The sequence below is a fragment of the Triturus cristatus genome, chromosome 10, assembly GCF_964204655.1.
Source record: "Triturus cristatus chromosome 10, aTriCri1.1, whole genome shotgun sequence".
In the NCBI taxonomy this organism is placed as follows: domain Eukaryota; kingdom Metazoa; phylum Chordata; class Amphibia; order Caudata; family Salamandridae; genus Triturus; species Triturus cristatus.
In genome coordinates, this window is record NC_140593.1 from 1132307781 (window position 1) to 1132328102 (window position 20322).

Here is a 20322-nt window from a genome sequence, read left to right on the forward strand (position 1 = left end):
CCTGTGGTGAAGGCCAGCATTTCTAAATAAACTCACCTGTGGCGAAACCCAGCATTTCTACATACACTCACCTGTGGTGAAGGCCAGTATTTCTACAGAAACTTACCTGTCGCGAAGGCCAGCATTTCTAAATAACCTCACCAGTGGTGAAGGCTATTTCTACATAAACTCACCTGTGGCAAAGGCCAGTATTTCTAAATAAACTCACCAGTGGTGAGGGCTATTTATACATGAAGTCACCTGTGGTGAAGGCTATATACACCTGTGGTGAAGGCCAGCATTTCCACATAAACTCACCTGTGGTGAAGGCCAGCATTTCTACATAAACTCACCTGCGGCGAAGGCCAGCATTTCTAAATAAACTCACCAGTGGTGAAGGCTATTTCGACATACACTCACCTGTGGTGAAGGCCAGCATTTCTAAATAAAGTAACCAGGGGCGAAGGCTATTTCTACATACACTCACCTGTGGCGAAGGCCAGCATTTCTAAATAAACTCACCTGTGGCAAAGGCCAGCATTTCTAAATAAACTCACCAGCGGTGAAGGCTATTTCTACATACACTCACTTATGGCGAAGGCCAGCATTTCTAAATAAACTCACCAATGGTGAAGGCTATTTCTACATACACTCACCTGTGGTGAAGGCCAGCATTTCTAAATAAACTCACCAGTGGTGAAGGCTATTTCTACATACACTCACCTGTGGTGAAGGCCAGCATTTCTAAATAAACTCACCAATGATGAAGGCTATTTCTACATACACTCACCTGTGGCGAAGGCTAGCATTTCTAAATAAACTCACCTGGTGTGAAGGCAGGGCCGGACTGGGAACCAAAATCGGCCCTGACAAAGCGCTCGGCCGGCCCCCTGGGGGATTGGGGGTGCGGCCGAGCTCTTTGCCAGGGCCGGTTTTCGGTCGATTTTGTTACAGGGCCGATTTTGCAGCTATGCTGCAAAAACAGCTCTGTAACAAAAATGGCCCCCAGGGGCCCAAAACCGGCCCCCACCCGTGTGGCGCACCAGGGGATTGCCCGGTGCCCGCTAAGGCCAGTCCGGCCCTGGGTGAAGACTATTTCTACATATACTCACCTGTGGTGAAGGCCAGCATTTCTAAATAAACTCACCAATGGTGAAGGCTATTTCTACATACACTCACCTGTGGCGAAGGCCAGCATTTCTAAATAAACTCACCAGGGATGAAGGCTATTTCTACATACACTCACCTGTGGTGAAGGCCAGCATTTCTAAATAAACTCACCAGGGGTGAAGGCTATTTCTACATACACTCACCTGTGGCGAAGGCCAGCATTTCTAAATAAACTCACCAATGGTGAAGGCTATTTCTACATACACTCACCTGTGGCGAAGGCCAGCATTTCTAAATAAACTCACCAGGGGGGAAGGCTATTTCTACATACACTCACCTGTGGCGAAGGCCAGCATTTCTAAATAAACTCACCAGGGGGGAAGGCTATTTCTACATACACTCACCTGTGGTGAAGGCCAGCATTTCTAAATAAACTCACCAATGGTGAAGGCTATTTCTACATACACTCACCTGTGGTGAAGGCAAGCATTTCTAAATAAACTCACCAATGGTGAAGGCTATTTCTACATACACTCCCCTGTGGTGAATGCCAGCATTTCTAAATAAACTCACCAATGGTGAAGGCTAATTCTACATACACTCACCTGTGGCAAAGGCCAGCATTTCTACAAGAGTGCTTAGCTTATCGATGTGTTTCAGGGGGGGTCTCTTAGTGCTACCCACGAGCCCCCTGGCAGCCAAGGTGTGCTTCACGTTCATGCGTACTATTAGCTCTTGCGGGGGCTTCAGTGCGCTGAACGCAGCAGAGGTGTTTAAAAGAGAGACATCATCTGTAAATGTAATGTTTATTTTCTAGTATGGGATTCTACAGCCCGATCCTGCAGCCACGCAGGGCACTCGGTGTTTGTACAACAACAATTGTGAAGGTTGGATGAAGTGCTCTGGTGGGCAAACAATAGTTATTTTTTGTTAGAGGAAGGTGCCAGTGGGACCAGGGCAAGGGGCAGAATCCGGGCAGTGCAGCCGCTTCTTAACCATCGGATTCCCGAAAGAGCCCCTGGGCCAGGGCGCTCCGCTCGCCGTACAGTTGTACATGAGCATTGAAGGGATTGTCACCAATGGGCGCTAAAAGAGTTAATGACAGAGTGAAGAAGAGAGCCTTTGAATTTAAAAATGCATGAAGACCTGATGTCAGGCATGACCTTTGAACTGTGATGGCTCCGATTGGCTGCAGCATGCTCCCTCCCACAAGAGCAAGCCCAGAAATAAAACAAAGAAACAATAATACTGGGATTTGCATCTAGCCTGTTGGTTTTTATTCCAAGGCAAAAGAAACCCCACCCTTACAAATGGTTCATTTGGCTTGTACCACCACCTTAAAACAGTTAAAAGAAGCCCTAAGAGTATCTAACATGTAATATGGTGGAGGTCAGGCATCTTAGGTCCATATATAAATCCATTATAGACATTTGAAAACAGGAGGTAACGAAACCATCTCGAGGGTGATCTGCAAGCGGTTTCTGCACATAGGGACTCAAGGGATTTCTGGGAAGTTATAAATAGACCCTACTTCACAGATGACAGTCAGCCTCATTTTTAGTAAAGATCTGCCACCTCACGCTACAGAGGAGGTACCGACCCCCTCCTCTGCTGAAATCCTCGCCCAAAGCAATTCAATCAAAGTCAAAACAGCATCCAGAGCAAATTTAAAATCATCTTCCATGAAAGCAGCTGGGCCAGATGGGGTTCCCATCGATGTTTTCAGACAAAATCCCTCCTTTTGGGCTCCTCTGTTTACAAATGTCTTTCGTGCAGCGGTAAGAGGTGACATCCCCAACTCTTGGGAGGAGTCTATTATTGTCCCCATTTTCAAAAAAGGAAAGAGAAGTCAACCCTCATGTTACCGACCTATCTCCCTCCTGGACTCCTCTGTTAGGATTCTTGGGAGAGCAGTTCTCCAAAAATTGGAAGACTGGGCTGCCGGTAATACGTTTTTCTCCGAGGCCCAATATGGCTTCTGCTCGGGAGTCAGTACAGTCGAGCTAACACTGAATCTCGTTTTGATTTCTGGGAAATATGCCATTCCAGAGGGTAGGGCCCTCCATATGAATTTCATGGACTTTTCAAGCGCTTTCGATCTGGTGGACAAGGGCAAGTTATGGTCAATGATGCGGAAAGCAGGGATTGACCCTGCCTTGATTGACCTACTGAAACGTCCGCATTGTGGAACAAAGGCTCAGGTCCGTTTTGATATGAATGGAAATGGTACCCCATCCTTTTATTCCAATAAGGGCGTAAGACAGGGTTGCCTTTCATCACCATTTTTATTCATATTTTACATAAATGCTCTTGAGTCGGAGCTCGTGACCAAAGATAACGGTCTTCCTAGAGTCGGGAACAGCGAAGTCTCTGTTTTACTTTATGCGGATGACGCGGTTCTAATTGCCCGTACCGTCAATAGCTTGCAGTTGCACCTCGACTTTATTGTGGAGCTAAACTTGAAAATAAATCACCAAAAGTCACACACAATGGTATGTGGACCTAAAGAGACTCGCTGACGGCCACACAACATAGGCGGGCTCCCTATTTTCAAAGTGATGAGCTATAACTACCTCGGGGTCTTGATGGCGGACGATCTGAGTTTAGATAAACTCCTGATGCAGAGAGCCTGTAAACTTGAAGGGGCCACAGACGCAATCTTTAGGTTCCCCAAAAAACTTTGGCTATGAGCCCATCAAGGAATTAATCACCCTGTACAAGAGTAAATATCTCTCCTTGGGAATCTATGGGGCCGGTGCTTGGGGATACACTCCCCCGGTGGTCCTCAAATGATCGAAAATACATTTTTGTGCAGGCTGTTAGCAACCCTTAGGAGCACGGCCAGCCTTATCGCCCATCTGGAATCTGATCTCCCGTTTCTGGAGGACACAGCTCAGGCTGCTCTGTTGCTACTCTGGTTCAAGATCTGGTATTCACCACACCCTTCATGTACATAACTAGTTATCTAAGGTTGTTTAAGACAACATCTCCATTCCATGGTTAGTTTATGTCAAAAGGATTTTTTCTCTCCTTGGCCTGCCAAACTTCTTTCATTTTCCAAATTAAATCAATAGTACCTTAAAAAATATGGTGAAATCTCTCTTTTTTCATTACAGAAATCAAACTAGATTTGCCAAATACCAATCCATGTCCACAGTTTCTCCCTACCTAGACTTAAGGCATGTAGAAGGAATAGAACCCTATCTTTTGAGGGTTTTGAACTCTGAACATAGGTTTTACTTGACCTGTTTTAGATTAAGCACCTTGCACTTTATGGTAGCCCATCATCAGCGAGGCGCCTGGTTTCATACCTTACCACCCTGTCCCTGTGATAGCACTTCCAAACAAACACTTGCATATTTGATGTTTTTCTGTGGCTTTTTACGTCCGTCCTAGATTGTTATTCTTACGCCCATTGCTGCTCACCTTTGGTTCCTGTTCATTTAAAGTATGTTTGCAGTGCCTCCAGTTTTTAGATTCAGGACTTTGTTGCTCGACTGTCATATGTTATGTCGGACAAGCTGTTAGCGTCAGAAGATCTGTGAACCATAGTAACTCTTAGGAAACTATTACATTTTTTTAAACTCCAGGTCCGAGCCTATGTTTATCATGTGATCAATGTTTACAACCTTGTTTAAATCAGAGCTCCATTGACTGTTATAATACGGATGCGTGATTGCATTATACATTTTATTTACAGTTGCATTATATTCTTTGTTTTAACCTATTTATCTGTAAGTTTGTGACAATGTACCATCAATATTTTATCTTTTACTGGCTTCCAGCCAAATAATAGCTTTTGACTGAAAACCTTTGACAGCTTGGAAAGTTCATGAAATAAAAGATTTTGAAGTGTTCAAAGTTATGTAGAGGTGTGTGAAATGTGTGTAAAGTACATTTCTGAATAATTAAGCTAGGGGTGGGCCGAATTACCGGAAGTGCCTTTTGCCAAATATCGCGAAACGGCACAAAATCTCCGCGATCACGCGATATTTCGCATGATCGCGGAGATTGTGCTTCCGGTTGGGGTTTCACTTTCATAGTGGGGGAAAGGGCGGGAAGACGTTGCCCACCGCTGGTGTGTGGGGCGGGGCTTCCATGCAGTTCACATGCCGCGGGCCAGAGACCGATCAGAGCAGCAGACGAGGAGACAAAACCTCCTGGTGTCAGGAACTACACGGGGATTGCGCTCGAGAAAGTCATGGCTGCACAGAGCTCCATCAGGTAAGGAGTCGCCAGGACCACAGCTAATTTTTGACGGTAGATATGGGGAGAAAAGCACACCTGCCCAGCCTCGACCTAGCTCCCGAATGTTTTGTGCTAATTAATGCGTTACTGAATTTGAGCTTGCCTGCTGCCTTCAACTCGACAAGGCGACAATTTCCGTTCCCTCGCTGAAATTGCGACAATTCGACATTTTCGCGTTCCGCGCGGAACGTGAAAATGTCGAATTGTCGCAATTTCCGCGGGCGGAACGGAAACTGTCGCCCACCCCTAAATTAAACAAAACTATGCGTAATTCCACAAAATGCAAGACTGGCATTTGGTAATAAATGTTAGCACAAAATGTGCCTCTTGCTTCAACTATGGATGCGAGAACGCATCCTATGCTATAAAAAGCACTAAACGGGGAACAACCTTTACAACGCAACTGTTACAACGCACTACACTTACAACACATTTTTTACAACGCATAATCCATTACAACGCACTACACTTACAACGCATGACACTACAACGCATTTTTAAAAAATACCTTTACAACGCATACCATTACAACGCCTACCATTACAACGCATAATATTACAATACACTATCCAACACTTACCCTACTGTTGCACCCCCTGGAGTTAGAATAGTAATTTTTACCCCTATACTATCCAACACTTACCCTACTGTTGCACCCCCTGGAGTTAGAATAGTAATTTTTACCGCTATACTATCCAACACTTACCCTACTGTTGCACCCCCTGGAGTTAGAATAGTAATTTTTACCCCTATACTATCCAACACTTACCCTACTGTTGCACCCCCTGGAGTTAGAATAGCAATTTTTACCCCTATACTATCCAACACTTACCCTACTGTTGCACCCCCTGGAGTTAGAATAGCAAGTTTTACCCCTATACTATCCAACACTTACCCTACTGTTGCACCCCCTGGAGTTAGAATAGCAATTTTTACCCCTATACTATCCAACACTTACCCTACTGTTGCACCCCCTGGAGTTAGAATAGCAATTTTTACCCCTATACTATCCAACACTTACCCTACTGTTGCACCCCCTGGAGTTAGAATAGTAATTTTTACCCCTATACTATCCAACACTTACCCTACTGTTGCACCCCCTGGAGTTAGAATAGTAATTTTTACCCCTATACTATCCAACACTTACCCTACTGTTGCACCCCCTGGAGTTAGAATAGTAATTTTTACCCCTATACTATCCAACACTTACCCTACTGTTGCACCCCCTGGAGTTAGAATACTAATTTTTACCCCTATACTATCCAACACTTACCCTACTGTTGCACCCCCTGGAGTTAGAATAGTAATTTTTACCCCTATACTATCCAACACTTACCCTACTGTTGCACCCCCTGGAGTTAGAAAAGTAATTTTTACCCCAATACTATCTAATACTTACCTTAAATGCAATTAAATATTATGCGTTGTAATGGTATGCGTTGTAATGGTAGTTTTTAAAAATGCGTTGTAGTGTCATGCGTTGTAAGTGTAGTGCGTTGTAATGGATTATGCGTTGTGAAAAATGCGTTGTAAGTGCATGCGTTGTAAAAGTGTGCGTTGTAACGTCATACATCCGCACTAAACACATAATTGCCACATACAGCAGCCACTTGCGTTATGATTGTTCAGGTTGTTCCATGTGCGTGCTCTAAATTTTTGCATGGGGTTGTACTTAACTAGTCCACATGGAGTAATTAAATAATTTTGGACATTTTACTTAACACAAAATGCACCTAACCTACATGAGATTACACCCCCAAATGTTACCTGGGCCTAAAGTTACTTTAACGAAAGGAGAAGTATAACAATCTTGCCTGACTGTTCATTTTCTGTACGTTTCAGGGTGGTATCAATTCTATCTAGTCCTTCCAAACTAACAGAGTCCATAGTATCTAAGTGATTCAGTTCAGCATTAGTAAGGTTAAACTCTAAGGGATGCCCATGACCTGTTCCTTTAGCATTGAGCTTTGCCTTGCTCTAGTCTTGGCACACTTGCTTGTGCAGTTACTGCCATCTTTTTAATATCAGTTACAAGAGGTTTGGTAGTGGATATAGCATTTGTCTTTTGCAGGACAGTCTCCCAGATTCTGTTTTCAATGTGCAGAGATGTACGATGGGACTGTGCACCAAATAAAATATCATAGTTTGCCAGGACTTGGTCTGCAAACCGTTCCAAACATTGTTCCATGAGTGTGTTTTTCTTTTTAGGTCTCGCTGGCGTTGCAGCGCGAAGCGCTGCCGCCAACGAGAACTTTTGTCGCCCAGATGCCTCTCAAGGGAGACAGACCGGGGCACGCGCAGCGATCGGGGTCTGTGGACGCGCTTGAGACGTGCTTGCGCAGACGCACACGCACAGACACGCGCGCGCGCGCGCACACCCCGCCGCTGCCGACCCCAGGCCCCTCACCGCATCCGCGGCTGCCTAAACTAGCTGAAGGTGCCATACTAGGCCTGATCCCACTTGTCAGTTTGGAAGCACCCATCATTCTTTCTACGCCTCAATGTCTCTAAAGCTTTTCGACAGCCATACCTTAGGTATTTATTAATCCTCAAGTATCTAAATCCTTTAACACTTTACTAACGTTCTCCTTGGTCTCACCGCGGCCGCTGCTTAGAACTCTCGGATCTCACTGCCCCCGCTACTCCTGAACACTTATTACGTATAACGCTTGATATCTCAAAACACCATTTTACCCATATCCCCGGACCTCTGTCACCTCAATATCTTACCCTCGGTCTTCGGGCCTCCGCCGCTTGTACCCTGCTACTTATGGCTCTAAGCGCCGCTGCTGCCTCTTCGGACATGACGGTTCTCAACATCCCCCAACCAGCCAAATCCACACCGGAAGCAGGGTAGCCGAATCCCCTGCTCCACCAATAGCAGCGGCAGACTTGACGACTTAACCAATCAATATAGAGGAAGGAAGAAGAGGGGTAGACGCTGGAGGAAGCCATCTTTGGAAGGTCAGTGGCAAGAGCTTGTTTTAGAAATGGTTGTCTGAAAACGGTGGGAGGTGCATTTTTTTCCCTCCAAAGCTAGGATATTTATCAGCTGTTATAAAAAAGCAATTTAATTAAAAGGCATGACACTGCCTTAAAAAATTGCATTGTATTTATTTTCTTAGTGCCTCTTCTGTAATTCTATACTGATGAGCGCCGTCATTCTGTGCGCCCTGTTGATCCCAAATTATAGTCCTTCTATTTTTTGCGAAATTTCATGTTTTTTGGATTTAGAAATCTGGTCACTATAATTATTGGGGCACTGGTAACGAGAGGCCATATGTTATGTTGACATTTTGGGCCAAAACACGTCCCAGGGACAAATTATTGGTGTGTCCTTACAGAAAGAAAGGAAGGCTGTGTGAGTGAAGAGGTGTGTGTGAGTGCGCGCATGTGCAGGTGTGTGCTCACGTGCAAGTTCGTGTACGTGCGAGTGTGTGCACATGAGCACGCGCATTCAGTCAGTGGAAGACACTCGGGAATGCGAGGGGTGAGTTGTGACTGATCATCCAGCCCTCTCCTTGCGGGGGCTCTGCAAACGGATGTCCGTTTTTACTGCCAAACGCAAAGGGTGGTTTTGCGGGGAAATTGCTGGGAAATGAGCCACCTCTAGGCCAACTAGCAGTAATCACTATAATAGCCTGCCTGACTCAGCTGGAGTTCACCACATCATGGCCTGTTGCAAAGAGTCCTGGAGCGCGTGACTGGCGGCCAGGCGCTCCTCTCTCTCGATTAGTGCGTGCGGGGGGGGGGCGAGACACAGAAACGAAGATGGGCAGTGGACGCCGCTCCGGTGCTAGCATCTCTCCATGCGGCTCTCTTAGTCCTGCCTCTATCTGTTAATGTGCTCTGTAAAAGTTCCTCACAGTTTTTTCGAGGGGAGGGTTTATGGAGGTGGAGGAGGAGGAGGGGGGGCTATAGAGCATGCTTGAGCACCTGCGAACCTCTAAAGAAAAGTACCTGCAGAAATGTGTTCGCAAAGCGCGTGTTTAGCTCTCAGCGCTGCCGCTGCAATGCCCCCCCCTGTACGGGTAGGGCATTCATCTCTCTTTAGGCGACTTCTGGTGCAGAGCTGTCCTTGCCCCATCTTCGTGTTTTGCCTCCCTTCCACCCAACTATCCATTCACTCATCCTTTCACCAACGCATCCATCTATCCACTCTTTCATCCACCCACTCATTCATTTACTCAGCATCCTTCCTTCCTTTCACTCTTCCTTCTATTCAATATTCATTCCTTCTTTCCATTTCCTATCTACACATCTTTTGGTTTTCTTTGCCGTCATTTGCTCTTCTATTGTTGCTGTGTTTCTTTATAGTGTTATTTGAGATTTTGTCTGCCGAAATGCAGACAGAAGAGGCTTATAACAAACCCCTCCCTCGCTGTAGCTTCTAAAGTGATGCCCCTACTTGAAGGGACTCTTTTTGGGACTCCCGTAGACAGTACATCCATCCAAACTTTTTTTTTCCTTAACAGTGGGCTTAGAGACAGCCCATAACTTAACATTAGTTGGCTTTATTGTCACTCTCATTTGGTAGCTTCCTATTATTCAGCTGCAATAAGCTTCCTTCATCGCCCATGTTTGTCCCACCCTTGGAGCATGGACGAATTACTTGTGTCCTTCCACTGCACATTTTTTTTAGATGCTACTTTTTTCTTTGTGATTTTGCACTTTATCAGGACCCATCTTTTTCAGCTGGCTCCCTCGTGTACTTTTCCTTCCTCCATGTTCCTCTACCTCGTTCTTGTTTGTCATTGCACCTTTTTGCCTATTTTAAAACAAGTTTTTACTGTTGATTGAAACATTCAGTGTCCATTCCTGTTTTAGGATGCACTTATTAGGGAGTATTGTATTTATTTAGCTTGTATTTATTTAATGTATTTGCTGCACATGTATTGACAAAGCGCCTTTGCATGCTTTTATCTCATTTCCTACTTTTGATGAGTTTGTGTCGTGGAGTGACGTAACCCGCCTGCTCTTCGGAGTTAAGGTTACCTCCGCCTCTTTTATCACATGGTTTGATTGACTGCTACGTTTTGTCTTTGCTGATAATAGTTATGCTTTGCTGCTAGGATGCACTGGTTTTCTTTTGTTAACACTGAAAGATTTTCACTTTTGGGGGTTTGGGGGTGGGGAGGATAGGGTATATAAAGCGGGAGCTCGACCCGAAGGTATTGGAGCACTTTACATGAGCATCAGTTGCTTTACAGTCGGACCCATTAATTTCTAAGCACGGGGAGATCAAGTGATTTGCCCAGAATCACAGGATGTTGAGTCTCTGCCGTGACTCGAACGTGAATCCCCAGCTTGGAGGATCTTCTCTCTCCCCATTCATTCTTCTAAAGTCATGACTGCCCCACAATATTTCTGAAGCCAAGCTGGCCTTTAATGTTTCGTAGAGGTAGGAGCATAATCCATCCCTTCACGACTCTCGCAAAATGGACTCCATTTGGGAGTCTATCTCGAAAGCTTCAGTTGCTGTCATAAAACCAGAAACACAGCCTCATTGAAACTGAGAAATCCAGTCCTTGAAATCTGAATTATCCAGTGGGGGGCAGAGGCTCACTTTTGATTGAGCTGTAAGCCTGTGGGTGGCAGAAACGCCACATATTTTGCTCGGGCACCACATCTTTCCGCAGGACACCACTACCTTTGGGCTATCATCTGATTTACATTCTCTTTTTCTGACTTCTCCCCTCGCTCTTCTGAAGTCCTGGCTGGTTCACACATAATACCTTATTTGGACCATATAGTATGAACATTTTTTTTCTGCTTCTTACCGCAGCTGTTGGACAGTCTACTGTACAACCTCACTTTCTGCCCTCTCCACAGTCTCACTTTAGCACAGTATGCTGATGACTACAATGTAGCTATGGCCATCGCTAAGCCTAACACACGAGCCGTCTCCCCCTTTTTAGGTCTCGTACCTAGCGTTGCACAGCGCAGCAGTGCTCGCGCAGCGAGAGTCCTTTTGTCCGGAGTTCAGAAATGGACCCTGGAATCGTACACACTCGTACGTGTGTTTTTTGTTTTGTCTTCTATTATTGGGCTTTTAGTGGCTGTATTTTTTAGACAGAGCACGCAATAGGCCAAAGGTGGGTGCATCGCTCCGCCCACGGCCTATTGGTGTCTGTTACGTGCACTAAAGCATATCTAGTTTCAATTATCGTGCCCAGACACGGGCGCGAAAATTGAAAGCATATGGCTGTCTGTGGCGCGCGCTCGCGCACCATTGGCAACTGTCTCTGCTTCCAAAAGCGATTGCTTTTGGTTTCGCGATCGCTTTACTTGTGGCTTTGTTTTCAGTTTTGCGATCACTTTACTTGTGGCTTTGCGGCTGCAATACAGTTTGTTGCTTAATTGGGAGGAATGCGTGGCTAATCTTTACGCGGTTACAAGGTAAAATAGCGGTTACAAGGCAAAGTAAATGAAAATGCACAGCAAATATTTACTTAGTTGCAAGGTAAAATAAATGAAGGCTGTTACAAGGTTAAAAAAATGAAAATGCGCGGCAAATATTTACGCAGTTACAAGGTAAACAATGCGTGCCTAATAATTACACTATACTTCTCTTTTTTTAATGTCGTGTCAGGCTTAATGAAATATTTAACTGTATCTGCTTAGCTACAAAACAAAGACTCGTTGGGGCTAAGTCATACTTTCTGACTGGACTGAAAACGTGTGATTTTGGATAGAGTTCTTTCTCTTTCCGTTAGCCAATTCCCTTAAGTTGGGTGTGTGTGCCTGTGTGTGCGCCTGTGTTTGTGTGGTTGTGTGTGTGTGTGTGTGTGTGTGTGTGTTTGCTTGTGGTTGTGTGTGTGGTTGTGTGTGTGTGGTTGGGTGTCTGGTTGTGTGTGCGTGTGTGGTTGTGTGTGGTTGTGTGGTTGTGTGTGTGGTTGTGTTTGTGTGCGTGGTTGTGGTGGTTGTGGGTGTGGTTGTGTGGGTGTGGTTGTGTGGTTGTATGATTACACATCACATAATTACTCTGTATTCAATACAACATAAATACACTCCACATACCACTCAGTACCACAAAATTGCACGTCACATAATTACTCTCTACTTAATGCAAGATAAATACACTCCACACAATACCACTCTGTGCCACATAATATCACAACACATAATTACAGTGTACTCAATGCAACATAAATACACACCTTTCACTCAAGTTCGTGCTATATAAAAAAAACAAAAAAACAATTGCAATGCAATAGGTCTCACATTACTGAATCTTTGAGCTGCTGTTGGTGTTGCATTATTATTAGCAATGCCAACAGCTCAAACTTTAATAATGCGAGACCTATTGCATTGAAAATGCTTGTTCTGCATATATTTGCCATGTTTGCTAATGGGTTACCTTGTTAACTGATTTGTCAGACTAATCCTCTGAACAGAAAACCTTTCCTGCCCCAGGCCTTCCCAGTAGCAGTTTTTAGAATTAATTATCCCAGCAAAGTTTAAAGGCCTGGATATCTGTCAGTCCATACAAAATGTGCTCAGCAGTGAAACGCTTTGCTTTTACCTCCAGAAAATCCTGTTCCTTGACTCTTTTGACATATTTGTGACTATTTCTGATGGTTGCTAGGCAAGCAATTCTAAATAATGGACGGAACTGCAACTCCATATCGAGGACTTAGTTGGAACCTTTAAAATAGGTTCATAAATAAATATCTTTACACTTCAGATGCTAAACTGTCGAACTAGAAATGGAGATAATTAATTGCGTTATAAATTGAACAAAATTGGCGCCTTAGAGCAGGTACATATTAACAGATACTATGTTACGTCATATACACAAAGGTTGCAGCACAATAGGGCAAGCTTCCTTCACCCACTAAATGGGAGCAGGGTGTAGTAGCATGCAGTTTCCTTACAAAAACAAAGTGTCCAACAGCAGTGTAAGCTTCTCTCACATAAAGAACATGTTCAGCTCCAATAGCTGTGGTGCAAGCTTCTCTCACACATATAACAGGTTCAGCTCCAATAGCTACCGTGCAAACTTCTCTCACACACAGTGCAAGCTTCTCTTGCACACATAACAGGTTCAGCTCCAATAGCTACAGTGCAAGCTTCTCTCACATTCATAACATGTTCAGCTTCAGTAGCTGCGGTGCAAGCTTCCCTCACAACCATAACATGTTCAGCACCAGTAGTTGCAGTGCAAGCTTCTCTCACATACACTGTTAAAGCTTCTTTTGCACACATAATAGGTTCAGCTGCAGAAGCTGTGGTGCAAGCTTCTCTCGCATACATAGCCGGTTCAGCTCCAGTACCAGAGTGCAAGCTTTTCTTGGTGCACGCTTCTCTCACACATATTACAGGTCCAGCTCTTTGCAGCTGCGGTGCACGCTTCTCTTGCACACGTAACAGGTTCTGCTCCAGTAGCTGTGAAACAAGCTTCTCTCACATACATTACATGTTCAGCTCCAGTAGCTGTGGTGCAAGATTCTCTTACATGCATAACAGGTTCAGCTCCATTAACTGTGGTGTAGGTTTCTCCCACACTCATAACAGGCTCAGCTCCAGTAGCTACAGTGCAAGCTTCTCTTGCACACATAACAGGGTCAGCTCCAATAGCTACAGTGCAAACTTCTCTCACATACAGAACAGGTTCAGCTTCAGTAGCTGCAGTGAAAGCTTCTCTCCCATACACAGTGCAAGCTTTTCGTGCACCTTTAACAGGTTCAGCACCAGTAACTGCAGTGCATACATACGTGTTCAGCACCAGTAGTTGTAGTGAAAGCTTCTCTCACATACACAGTGCAAGCTTCTCTTGCACACATAATAGGTTCAGCTCCAGTAACTGTGGGGCAAACTTCTCTCACACACATAACACGTTCACCTCCAGCTGCTGTGGTGCAAGCTTCTCTTGCACTCATTATAGGTTCAGCTCCAGTACCTAGGGTGCCAGTGTCTCTCACATACTTAATCAGTTCAGCTCCAGTAGCAGAGTGCAAGCGTTGCTTGGTACAAGCTTCTCTCACACACATTACAGGTCCAGCTCTAGTAGCCGCAGGGCAAGCTTCTCTCACATACATAACAATTTCAGCTGTTCAGCTCCAGTAGAAGTGCTGCAATCTTCTCTTGGTATAAGCTTCTCTCGCATGCATAACAGAGCCACCTCTAGTAGCTGCAGTGCAAGCTTCTCTCACATACATAACAGGGTCAGCTCCAGTAGCTGCAGTGCAAGCTTCTCTCACATCCATAACAGGTTCCGCTCCAGTAGCTGCAATGCAAGCTTCTCGTTTATACATAACATGTTCAGCTGAAGTAGCTGCAGTATGAACTTCTCTCACCTGCTTAACATGTTCAGCTCTAGTAGTTGCATTGCAAGCTTTTCTCTCATATGTTCTATCCCTCCACTATCCGTCTCAATCCAAATAACTGACTAATATCCACCACTCAAAATACTTTCATATTTCACTATACTAATTCACCACTAATCCTTTATCAGTTAAAGTGCTATATAAATGCAATTACAATACAATACAATATGTAACTTGTTCAGTTCCCTTAGCTGCAGTACAAGCTTCTCTCACATACATAACAGGCTCCGCACCAGTTGTTGCAGTACAAGCTTCACTCGCATGCATAACCAGTCCAGCTCCAGTAGCTGCTTTGCTCAATCATAGAATGGGAGAAATTGGACAGCAGCAGTGCAAGCTTCACTCAGACATGGAAGAGGTACAACACAATCAGAACATATATTGTGACGGGATACGTTTTCTGCAAAGCACTACACCTGAGAAACTCTGACTGCTGAATAGGACACTTTACCCCACATTTTTGCTCCGCATGCCATTACCCCACATTTTTTATTCCGCAAAAATATTTACAATGCCGGGCTAACACAATCCATTCCAATGCATTCCCCATTCCAACGCAATTACAATTCTAACTCCAGGGGGGCATTACTTTGGGGAATGCGTTGTAACAGTTTTGCAGTGTAAAGCCCTGCGTTGCAAATGTTTTTGCAGAGTAAAAACCATGAGGTAATGGCATGCAGAGTAAAGCATGCAGGGTAAAGGATGTTTCCCCTGACTACCTAGCCTCTACACTCAGTCATTTTAGTGCAGCTTGTAATAGTAAAAGAAGATCTCTTGGCTGTCTAGGGATCCATAAGCCGTACATCAAGCACACTTGTATTGAGGTTTTAGTCAGCATAGGGAAGGAGAGGTGGCCTAACAAACAGAGCTGCTGACTTTGGAATTGGGGAACCAGGCCTGAGTCCTGGTGTCAGCGTAATATCCCGCAATTTTGTGCAAAATCACGTTATCTCCTCGTGTTTAACTAAACAAAAACAAATCTGACCTTGTGTAATGTAATCTGGCGTTCATGTAAAGTGCTCTAATTCCTATGGGCCAAATCGTGCTATATAAAACTGCAAAAAATCCTTTTTGACTCAGTCTTTCTCCCTCATTGATGCAAATCAAGAGAGAACTCCATGAGTGGATCATTGGTTATGGCACCCCCCTGCTAGCAGATGCAAACCTGGGAAAAATAAAATAATAATAAAACAGGTTTATTATCATTTTTTTTGTTGATCGAGCCTTCATGGGGGCGGGGCTATCCATCATGACGACTCATGGAGGAGTAGTGGTGGGCACTTCTACAACTGCGCATGTCATTTTGGCCAGCCATTTTAGGACAGCTAAAACAACATGCGCACTGAAATGCCTTCAAACTGAGCTACGTTGCTGGGTTGGAGACAGCAGGCACAGGCTCCCAGTCTCTGTGGGAGCGCAAACCCTAGGGCGCTCATGCCATCCTGGTCCTTCTGTCATTATGCCAGCAGCATGAGAGCAATGTTTGGATTGGCCATAGGGGAGTCTTGGAGTCTCAGCCTGTGCTGTAGTGGAGCCAGAAGAGCAGCGAGGCATCTGGAAAATGGCAAGTTCTTTTCTTAATTTTGTTAGTTTTTATTGTTATCTGATATTGTTCAGTTTCATGCACTGCCCCACTCGCGCTGCCCCCTCCCATCCTTCCCCCCTCCCGCGCTGCATCACTTTTCCATGACACCGGCCACCACTGGAGAACACAAATGTGCCCTGTTTAGTCTTCCTCCTTCCAAGACAGTATTCCTTCTCCCCATTCCTCCCTCTGAGAAAATCTATGTATTTTCACCTACAGTGTGTTTTTCTGACATCTTGCTGTGAACATGCTTGAATGGGGGCGTGGCCACGCAAGCGACTAAAATGGCCGCTTGCTGCTGAATCTCCGCCAGACACCCCAGCTAATCTGTATTATCCCCGAGACAAGTGGCGGCAATCGCCCCACAAAGAGCAGTGCTGGAGCGCTGAACACCTACAGAACCCGACGAGCTGATCCAGGGGTGGCGGGGTGACTCCGCCATTAAAATACGGCAAGTGGCACAGGAGCGGCGAAGAGATCACGGGCACGCTCGGCGGCCCTCTCGTGAACGATCAGACCGGATGGCGGCAGCAACTTGCTAGCAGCTCGAGGTGAGAGGGGGCCCGCTGCGGTGGTGGGTGGGACGGGCACGTGGTGGCAGCGGCGAGGTACCCCCCAGTGGAGACCCAGTTAGATCAGGGTGCGGCCTTGGTTGGCTGCGCCTGGCCCCCTGTACACGTGCCTGCCGATTCCCTGAGGCCAGGCAAGGACAGGGCTCGCGCTGTGCTCGGGATGCGCCCATTCGGACACGGGCGGGCGTGAGGATTTGGGGGGGACAGAGCCGCTGTCTGCCACTGCACACCGCGGCCTACTGCTCGGCGGTGCGGCTCCTGCACCTTCCGGCACCACCATCGGGGAGACTGTGTGCCTCCGGACTTCCTTCTGGCTATTGAGGCCCACATGGCATAATATCACCTATGCTGCCCTCCAGTCCAACACATCACTGGCGCAGGTTTCACCAGGCCTCTGGTCCCGTGCCTCCGCTGATGCGCTTGACCCGCCTGCAGCTGCAGACCCGCTGCTCCGCTCCTCTCTCACTAGCGCAGAGGTAGAGGCAGCGCCATTGCCAAGCTTGTCGACAAAAGGCCCATAAGCGGCCTGAGAGGAGATGTGGGCTGGCGCCTAGGACATTGCCACCATCCGGCTATTCCCTGGGCCTGAGGTGAAGATAAGACAACCTGAGTGGTGGACTGGGGTGTGCCCGCTGCGCCAGACCAGTGCCTGGTTCGCGCACTATATATCTCCTGGAGCCAATAACCTGCCTTTCTTCACCTCTTAAGGTCATCTACACGTTGCGTCCTCTAAGCCCCTAATCATTGTACTGCACCACTTGGTGCTGGATGATCGCTCTGGATGGATTGGACATTTATATGTGGCTTGGCAGTACTCCACGTTCCCGCGATTTCACTTGCACAGTGGCCCCACGCTATGGGCCATAAAGATCCCAAACAGAAGACCTTCCCCTTTACAGATAAGGTCCCTGAAGACGGCCCCAGCATGGCAGAGAGCGCACAGGGTGCGGACCACACGGAGGGCCTTCCAGCTCTATCCACGGCAGTGCTGTAGGAGAGGAGGGCTGGCTTCAAAGGATTATATGGTCGATTTGACGCACTGGACAAAAGCTTGGCAGATCTGGGGTCTAAAATCCAAGTACATGACAGGTGCCTGGATGTGGCGGAGGATCGCATCTCGGACATCGAGGACTGCACTGCGCAATCCCTCAAAAGATTTCAGCACGTCGAACGCATCCTCAAAGAAGTGGCAATAAAGAACGAAGACCTGGAAGCGTGCAGCAGACGCAATAACATCTGCATACTGGGAGTCCCGGAGACCACCCCAACCGGCCGTATGGATCTTTTTGTTGAGACTCTACTGGTTGACTTGTTCGGGAGAGAAGCGTTTACCCCTGTGTTTGTAATAGAATGTGCTCATCGATCCTTGAGGCCCCGGCCTAATCCAGGATGGCCCCCTCGGCCCATCATTGCACGCATCATGAACTTTCGAGAACGCGACTCTGTGCTGCGCCTCGCAAGAGAACGTGGGGACACTACGTGGCAGAACTCTAAACTTTCTTTTTACCCGGACTTTACAGTCATGGTGCAGGATGCACGTCGCAAGTACAACGGAGTCAAGGCCACCCTCAGGAATCTGGGTTTGAAGTATGGCATGCTGTATCCCGCCAGGCTGCGGGTAGATATCGGGGGCCGGGCTCGCATTTTTGAATCTCCTACTGAGATGCAGGAATGTTGTCATACATATAAGCACAATAACAATAGGTCTGGAGGTGGCTCTGATGCAAGTATCAAACTCTTTTCTAGTTCCGGCACTGGTTGACGGTGCAATAATAGCCCTTCTTCATTGTTGTAAAACTATTTGGGGATAATGCTCTACATACATCTGTCATATTACACATAGCTGGTTGTCTGACGTGGCGTTGCCACCCCTAACAGTGTATACCTTTGGGTTTGTTCTGGTGATTGCGAATGTTCTGTTCTAACGATTTCTCATTTCAGTGTAAAGGCAATTGGTACTTCACGTTCTACTTGTGGTTATGGTTTTGCCTCGGTTGGATGGGAGTGAGGTTGGGACGTTTCACATTGTTTGAATATCAGGACCTATTTGCAGCATTGGGTACTGTCACAATTTTTTCTATCTGCAGCTCTTTGATTATGATAGGCTCGACAAGCACAGCTGATGGCAAGGTTAGGCAACGTTGGAGGCCCTTCTGGCCTATCCTTAATGTCCTGGAATGTCAGGGGACACAATGTGGACATTGCCTATTTGCAGGAAACTCATCTACCCAAGTCAGACTAGGCCCGCTTTGTAGCTAGTTGGGGTGCACACAGGTATTTTGCCAACTACAGTAGCTAAGCCAGAGGCACAGCCATCCTTATCCACAAGCGGGTCCCATTCAGCCTCAGAACTGTAATTGGGGATAGTGAGGGCAGATACGCAATTGTCACGGGCTCACTTATGGGTCATAACACGGCTCTGGTGTGTGTATATGCCCCAAATACTGATTCCCCTGACTTCTTTCATGCGCTACATGCCCAGCTAGCGAGGCTTGAACCTTGCTGTCTTTTAGTTGGGGGGGACATCAATCCACTCCTTAACCCCAGCTTAGACAGCACCGCTGTATCTGCAGATACTAAACCTAGAGCACGCCGCGCCCTGTTAGAACTTTGTGAGCAATTCTCGCTGCTAGATATTTGGTGCAGACGCAACCCCGTACATATGACTTACACACACTATTGCGGCCAGTACAACACTTGGACTAGGATTGACTTTTGGCTGATTTCCCCTGGCCTAAACAGTTGGTTCGGGTCTCACATGACACTACCAAGGATATATTCTGACCATTCTCCAGAACAACTACACTTGCGAGTCCCGCATTCAGAGGGTTTTGAGCGGTAATGGCGGTTTCCGGCCCGTGCCCTCCATGATGATCTTTTTAATGCAGAGGTACGCGAAGCCATTGAAAATTACTTTTCCATAAATACTGGTTCAGTTGACACATGAGCGGTCTTGTGGGAGGGTTTCAAAGCCTATATTAGGGGGGTCTGCATAGCCAAGCATGCTGGAGTTCTTAAAGATCTGCGTACCACATTTACACGCATTGAACACAAACTAGCGGACTTCGACAGCGCAATGCTTAGCTCCCCTGACCCGAAAGCGGTGGGTCGGCGCTTGGCCCTTTTGGTGGAATATCAGGAGGCTGCTGAGCGTGAGCTGTTATATATGGGAAAATATCATAACGCCAGACGGTATGGGGAGGGTGAAAGACCCGGCAGGGTGCTAGCACAGATGCTTCGCCAGAGCATACATAACTGAACTGCACCCCTCCATGGATCGGACACTCACTTCCACTTCGGAGATTCGTTCAGAATTCTTAGACTACTTCACTGCTCTATATACTACGAAAGTGGAGAGCGACCCATCGGCCCAAGGGGCATATCTGTCGGAGATTGCATTGGTATATCTTGAAAAAAACATGCAAGACTTTTTAGCAGAGCCTATATCTGTGGCAGATGTCCTCGGAGCCATTGATGCCCTCCGCGGCACATCGCCCCC

General features: G+C 46.4%; 1 protein-coding gene across 1 annotated transcript in view; it reads left to right on the forward strand.

Moving 5' to 3' along the window:
* The window catches only part of RAB26 (RAB26, member RAS oncogene family), an 875198-nt gene that overhangs the window by 319074 nt on the left and 535802 nt on the right, over positions 1-20322 (forward strand). The window lies entirely within an intron of this gene.